General features: G+C 37.1%; 1 long non-coding RNA gene across 1 annotated transcript; it reads right to left on the bottom strand.

Moving 5' to 3' along the window:
* Positions 1–294: 294 nt before the first annotated feature.
* Positions 295–1855, bottom strand: LOC309494293. The gene is made up of 2 exons (XR_014204284.1): positions 1728–1855; positions 295–981 (listed from the first exon to the last, which is right to left on the bottom strand). It is a non-coding gene; the product is annotated as an uncharacterized lncRNA (long non-coding RNA).
* Between the last annotated feature and the right edge of the window lie 6501 nt (positions 1856–8356).

Here is an 8356-nt window from a genome sequence, read left to right as displayed (position 1 = left end):
TTAACTGTTTTTCTATCCTCCTGTCAAAGTGCTTCTGCTCACTGATAAAAAATAAAAATAAAATTAAACAAACAAATGTAAAAAGGACATCCATGGTGAATTTTATTTTGTCAAATTCAAAACCAGCAGGACTCACTGTTAAATTTTGTATAAAATTCCGGAATCCTTAATTTTTTATCACAGTTGCTTTTGTACATTTCATCATTATTCATTATATCAATTCATTTTTTCCTTCATTAGTGAAATTCTAAATACACCTCCGCAATTCATCAATTCAGGACACATTTACAAAATAAAGTGTAATAGAAATGTATTGAAAACATGCTTAACAGTTTATGACAACTAGTCAGCCATTTTGCATTTAATGACTTATGCAAGGAACTAATGCCTAGATGTTTTGAGGAGTATGACAATTCAACAGAGAAATAGTATAATAGGCCTATATTTTGATCAACAAGACATAAAGAGTTGATAATGTAGGAAACAGCAGACAGTTGTACATTATGAATTGCATGAATGTACCAAAGCATTTGCAATTTGTATAAAATGAGAAATTGCTTTTATGATGTGCACAAGTGAAAGATGATGTGATTTCAGGTGTGATCTGAGAAATGCACCAAAGCAACTGAGATAAACTATAATACTTATTGGAGACCCTGCAGAATCACTGACCCCATGAGTCACAGACCACATAAAAGAAAGTGTTACGAGAACACAAACTGCCTTTTTAATTTGCATTTCATGTGTGTATTTCATTAAAAAAAGCTAAACTTTAAAAAAATATAAAAAGGACATCCATGGTGAATTTGATCTAGTCACAGTGTGTGTGTGTGTGTGTTGCCCAGAATTTATGTCAGATGAGTGTGGATTGCATCAATTTGCTCCTGATCTTCAAAGTACAATGGCACAGGTACTTGTTGGTGGAACACTTTTGGAAAAAGTGTCAAGACACTTTGATTTCTTTTGGCCACTGATGATGGACTGTGCAGAGAAAATTTAAAAAATGACATTAAAAACATGTCCTTGTATGTCTCTGTAAGTCATTTATTTACTAGAGAAGCTATTGGTTTGGAATGCAGTTAAAAAAGAGATGGGTGTTTATAGTTTATAAAAGTTTCGAGAGAGAGAGAGAGAGAGAGAGAGAGAGAGAGAGAGAGAGAGAGAGAGAGAGAGAGAGATAGAGAGAGAGAGAGAGAGAGAGAGAGAGAGAGAGAGATTTCCATAGCTAAAGCAAACACACTGGGATGCATCATGCAAGTTACTTGGCAAAGAAAAATCCCACTTTAAGTGCACACAGCCTACATTTTAATCCAGATCAGTACGCTATTTTAAGAAAAATGTATATTTAGATATAAATGAGATAGTTAGATCTCATTTTATAAGAAACAACTCAAACCAGAAAGGAGTAAAGGAGTCTTACCAGAAGAGGCAAGATAAAGACGGGCAACAAAAGAACATTCAAAAGAAAATTAATTTTGAAAGTGAGTAGAGAAGACTAGGGGCAGCTAAACTTACACGTGGTAAGCTATAACTTATAAATTTAAGCCAGACAGAACATCAACCTGACCGTCCAGAACTTTTTGTCTCTCGAAATAAATGATAGACCTATCCATTGATATAAATAAATGAATTGATATCTACCTAGCTCTATCAAGCTATTCGTTTATAAATAATAAATGTTGCATCATTGCTAAACAACAATAACTTTAGCGGATTATTTATTATACCTCAATCAATTCGTGTCAATGTACAGCCTCCCCCTACTGGACGCATCAGGAACAGCAGGGGCGTAAAACTGCCAGGGGCGTAAAACTGCTTGGGGCGTATATCTACCGGCTCCAGGTCTGCAGCCTCCCCATACTCTCCATGGGAGCTCTCGACATCTCGAAAACACCGCGCTGATATTGATTCTCGGTTTAGTTCTCCTTTTTTATCCAAAGTCTGCTTGCCATGGTCCATAATGTTTGAACGAAACAACAACAGCGTGCAAATAGACATTGCGAACTACACAGTTGTCCGCGTCAGTTTGGTTACTATCAGAGGGCTCTGGTTCATAGCTCTGGTTGCCATGGCAGCACGAGCGGAAACCAGAGACAACACGGATATGACGCCATTGACGGCGACAAAACGGAAATAAAGACACGGTCCGTGTCTTCGAATTAAAATATTAATTTCTCTGGATTTAGAAGTTAATTGGAACTGTCGGGATAATGTAAATACACAACTTTAAAAAATATATAACATAGATATAGTGATTTTTTATATTTTTAAATAAAAAAAAATACATATTGTGCCTTTAAAATGCACTTAGCTAATATATTTGTGAAATTTCCATCACAATATTTGAGAATGGACAATTAAACTAATCTGTTTCAACAACCACACATATTACTTAAATAAAATCAATATTATTAATATTTAACACGCATAAGAAATGTATTAAGTTTACTCAATTAAAACAATGCACCCCTCTGACGTGACGACAACTCAACGGTTGAGTGAGCGCGCGCTGTTTGAATTCTCTCCAATCCAGCACAGTTCTCCTCGTCTCTTCTCAGCGTTGCTGAATTGGTGCATTTCCTCTGTGACATTCAGGTGTGTGTATGTTTTATTTTATCTGTAAGTGTAAAAATGTTTCACCAAACAAATTGAGTAAATCATATTAAAAGTTTTTAGAGTGCATCACCACCAGAGTTCATGTCAAATATACAAAAACATATTCCATCCAATTTTCAACATTTTAATCACTGTTCTAGAAACATATTTGACTCAACTTTTTTCATTTGCAATAATATGTTATGATTTGTTCACAAACAACAGGCCCAGACAGTTCACAATTAATGTAAATACTCTTACAATAGTCTTACAATGTCATTGCTTTTCAACTGCTCTTTCAAATCCTGTAGGAAAGTGAACAGTCCTCATAAAGGTCAGTGATATTCTGACAGTAATCCTCGAACCGGCTTCTGCACAGTACAATTTAAAATTTTGCCAACTGCATATAAGTGAATCAGATGTTGGTCATCAAAACATGAAATCTGTATGAAACACATAAACAAATGACACAAAATGTGTATAAATTCTATATGACTAAAATTTGACTAGCATATGATTCAATATAAGAACTTTAAATGATTTATATATGAGTATCAGTTATTTTCTACTAATACCATACACATTTGCATACTTTTGTCATGTAAAACTCATAAGACTTTTTACAGTATTCATATATAACGCAAAAATCCCCTACAAGTTGTATGTGTGCTATTTAGTATGAAATGTGCCATAATCGGTCTGATTTTGTATAGGATATGTATTGGCCTTACATGAAACACAGAAGGTAATTCTGGCCGATTTAAGTAAGGAAGATATATGGTTGCTGTATATGAAGCATGCAGGTTTTTTTCATATGGGGAGTTCAAGATGCTTTGAATTTAAAGACCAAAATGCTGTACACTCAGAAACACTTGGTTTATATAAAAGTGAATTTAACTCTCTCTCAGGCAAGTGTAGCCTTTCTTCGTATGAGACTATTGACTTATTGTACTTTAGTAGCATAAAAGGAAGAAAAGTGGTTCATATTTATGCACTGTAGTCCACGTTTTCTGAAGCTATGTAATAGTTTTCTGAGGAACAGGTGGAAAATTACATCACTGTGAACTGATGATGCACATATTAGGTCACCATTGGGCAAATTATACGGATGTAATCGCCATTTCATCTGCTTTCTCTCTCTCTCAGATTGATGGGCCTGAGTCAGACCTCAGTTCTGGCTTTTGTGTTTGACACCACGGGCAGTATGTCTAATTACATAACAGAGGCCAAGACAGTGACCTTCAGTATCATAGACAGCAGGAGAGGAACATCAGAGGAACCTTCAGAATATATTCTAGTCTCATTTAATGACCAGGGTACTACTTACGTCAAATAAATCGTTAGGTACAATGTACTTATTGTATTCGTTTTTGGTGCTATTGAGGAGGGATACGGGTAAGGTTAAGGACAGGTTTGGTGGTATGGGTAGGTATAGGGGTGGATAAAGATTCTGTTATGAATGATTCCACTGGAGGCAAGATGAAGCAAACTCAAGTGCAACTTTAATTATCAAACATAAAATAAAGGCAACTCTGGAAACATTCACAACTAGACAGACACAGGGCAAACATGAGGGCTTAAATACACAAGACTAACGACTAGACAAGGGACACCTGTGAACAATGAAACAATGACACATCAGACAAGGGAACACATGGCAGGATCACATGACTTGAACACATAATTATAGATGTAGCTATATAAATTAATTACATCTGTAATTAAAGTGTAAAAACATGTATGTGCACAATAAGTGCATTGTTAAAGACACTCAATATAAAGTGTGTAAAAATATCAGCTTCTACTTGCTTAACTTGTTTATCTGATAGCCCATACTGTATATACACATTAGATTCAGAAAGTTGTTATGAGGTTGGAGAGAGATGAACCCAATCGCAGACAGAATGCAATAAACACAGATTTATTCAGACAAAACAGGGAAAACAAAACCCACGATGGGGCAAAACAAGGCTGGAGGACAAAAACAAAGACTAACTACACTAGACTAAGACTTGACAGATAACTAGACAAATAACTAACAGCAACAACAAGATCAGGACTTTACACGACAGAGTTCTTCACAAGGTACTCACGGGAAGGTTAACACACTGAGAATCACACAATGAACCGGCACAAGACAGCAAACACAAGGGGATTAAATAGGGAGAAACTAATGAGGGAAACAGGTGACGGCGATGATACAATAATGATAACAAGAAGAGATAACAAGGGGGCGGGGTAAGGTGACAAGACAACGCAAGCACACAGCCCAAACAAATGGCCATGTGCTTACACATAAAACATGGGTCTGTCATGATCCTGCCTCAAGAATTAAACAACATCAAGGACTAGATGGCAGGATCATGACAAAAGTATATCTGTTTTGAAATAAGTTGTTTTTCAAATAAAGTTTTCCGAGTGATATCAGATTGTGTGTGTGTACATGTGTTTTTATTGTACTTACCCTGTAACTACATGAAACAAGAGGGTAAGAAGCACCACTTTAATTTACAGCCCGCAATGTCACACTTACCCTGTAACTACATGGAACAAGAGTATATTTTCCCAGCATGAAAAAAAAAAAAAAGTTGCAATAGTTTTACTTGCCTTGAAACTTAATCAGTGCACCTTTGCAATAATAACAAATTAGCCTACTTTATAAATGCACTGATATGTACCCCGTAATTAAAAAAAAAGCCTTTATGTATTTTTATACACTATTATTACAAAAAGGAGCAGTGTATGTACTCGCTAAATTGCTCCCAAAAGTAAGATTCTAAAATACTTAGTCTAAATAATTTGCCTAAATAATTAGCTATTTTCCTGGTTGTTACCCCTTTATTCCCAAAACTTTACATATTATTCCCCTATACTTACACGTACGCACTTTATAGGTACACTGTAATTACCGAAAGTTACACTATAATTTCGTTTTAATTACGCAGTCAGGGTTTTTCCTGGCTGAAAATGAGGCGGAGGTGGCAAAATCCGATAGCTCGGTACCTCTAGGGGGGTCCGGGGGCATGCCCCCCCAGAAGAATTTTTTTTACATTTTAAAGATAAATGCATTAATCTGGTGCATCTTTTTATGTATAATGACCACTAGAAGGTGAAAAAAAAAAATACTTTTTACAAGCATGTATTTATTTATTTTTAGGTATTTTAATAATCAGATAATTTGATTTTATTTACAGTTCATAGGGGGCCATGAAATTACAAAACAGTACTAAATTACGTGACTGCTACTTGTGATAGCTTATTTTATAAAAACGGCAGAAGAATTTCGGCTATTGCCTAAGTCAGGCTGGCTCTATGGATATATTTTAAGTAACCTAACTAGTTTGAGAGCCGAAGCTTAAGAAAAACAGTATCGGTACCTGGCTGTGACAAGTGAAGGCACTTCGATGCTGCAGAGAAGGTGCTTCTTGACTTTCGTGCGTCTGTGGAGGTTGTGATAACTGACAGGTGATGTTGAAAAGGGGGAGGGGCAGGGGCTCGTGCGCTTTCGCAGAAATTTACCTTGCTCCGTTTGAGACAAGCACGTTTAGGTGCTTAAATCCCTGCATTTCAGCCCGAGCCCGACGTGCCAATATTATTATTATTGACTTATTTATGCCCCTAGGGCCGGGCTTCGGGCCAATTCTCACGTCATAATTCCAGGGGCGGATCTAGAAAAATATTTATGGGGTGGCGAGAGGGGGGCAGGAATTTTTGAGGGGTGGCAAAATATGGCAGATGTATACTGAATCGTCAGCAGGTCTAATCATTATTACACATCATATTTTCTCCCAACTATTAACGCCCATACTTAATCCTATTGTATTTGTTATTTCCCCAGTTGTAACCTGGTTTCATTGCTGTGATATCTGAGAGGAATTGGATTTAACAGGACTGCTTAGCTAATCAAATGATCGATCTCCTGGCTCTGTATTGTGTGTTGTTGTAACCATAGACTGTAAAAGGTAACGTAACGTACGTCGGCGTAACGGCGACCATCAATAAACGTTATGGATACAAACAATATTTTTTATTTTTTATTAAGCTGTTCTTGTCTTTACTAAAATAAAAATTAGGCTAATCAAAGGGAAGAGTGCTCTTACAAATCACGAGGGAGCGATTTGACCACTGATTTTGGCTACGTAATAGACTCGCAGTTTTTGCTGATGCTGAATCGTCTTTAGCATACAATACATTCATTACAAATGTAACTTTAAGTTAAACGTGTATTTAAACTACACCTGGGGAAACTCACTTCACCTTCAGAGGCTCTGGGGCAGCTCAGTCTCTCCAGTCGGGTTGCTAGACACTGCAGACAGATGCACTGTGCTGCCTGCCCAGGCTGCCCTGCTGCCACTGGTGAAATTTCATTTTCGCGGGGGTCGCTGCCGTGCTAGTGATGGGTGAAACCATTGTGAGGGGGAGGGGATTCTAAATCGGCGATTTCTGTTTGAGAGGAGTTTGTTGCGGGTTTCCTTGGCCTTCAGCGTGTAGGCTATGAACATAAAATATACTTAAAAAATATTATCTGATTTATAAATGGGGTGGCAACAGGGGTGGCAAGACTGTATCCCAGGGGTGGCAGCTGCCACCCTTTGCCACCCCGTAGATCCGCCACTGCTGGTTGTTAGACCTTTATTTCCAAGACTTCACATATTGTTCCCCTATACTTACACGTAAGTACTTTATAGGTAAACTGTAATTACCGAAAGTTACACTGTACTTTCATTTTAATTATGCAGTACTTTCCGGGCTGTAATCTAAAGCGTTACCAATTAAGGTTGTCTGAAGCTAATGATAGGTGTAGGTTGGGAAAAAAGTAATATTTCAAACTTTTTTAATTATAAACCATTGTTTCCGGTCAACTGTCATACATGAATTCACGCTTGACATAAATGTCAGCATGTTGTGACACGTGATGTAAGCGCGTTGAGAAACTTGCTCGATAAATCATGTTTTTTGTGTGTTTCCACTTCACTTCTCACGTGAGCTTCATGCTGATGTAGAACTTCACAATGCTCTCATTAACCTGTGTATAACCATTGGCTGGAAGGAATAGTTTAGTTAAAAAAGTTTAAAATATTAGTATTTTTCTTATCCACACCTATCGTTTTGCTATAGAAGACATTGATTCATCAATTGTGATCGTATGGAATACTGCCGTGTTTGCTTTGTGTGGTTTTTGAAGCATCAACTTTGAGGGACCCATCCACTTGCATTTTATGAGCTCACAGAGATGGATTGTTTAAAAAAAATGTTTTGTTTGTGTTTATCTCTGTGTGTACCGATGCCCATCTCTGGTTTACATCATGAGACTATTGACAGTGGACAATCACAATTTTGTGACCACACCTTAAGTTTTGAAAATAATTTTTCTTGTTTGTCACAAAACATATATCCAGCCTATGTCTGATACTTCAGTGTGTTTCTGTAATTGCTGATCAGGTCGGAAAGCTACTTTCTTTGTCTCTGTGACCAGAGGAGATTCAGTCACAGTGACTGACATGCTTCTAGTTGAAGCTTCAGGATCTGATGTTGTTAATGGAACCATCAAAGCAGTGGGAGCGACAGACTTCCTGGTGAACGTAGACAGAATCCCAGAGCAGGCATTTGTGGTCCACCTTAAAGGATTGTTGAATGACTCCTCATCTACTAGTCGATTCCAGAGAAAGTCACCCAGATAAAGGATCTAGAATAACCATCACGGTAAGAAATATCTATGTTGGATACACAAACACAAATAGCTGTAATTTACAACAATTAT

This window comes from Leuciscus leuciscus, assembly GCF_965113295.1.
Source record: "Leuciscus leuciscus genome assembly, chromosome: 3".
Classification (NCBI taxonomy): domain Eukaryota; kingdom Metazoa; phylum Chordata; class Actinopteri; order Cypriniformes; family Leuciscidae; genus Leuciscus; species Leuciscus leuciscus.
The sequence above is the reverse complement of the archived record's forward strand: the minus strand, read 5'-3'. Positions and strand labels throughout refer to the sequence as shown.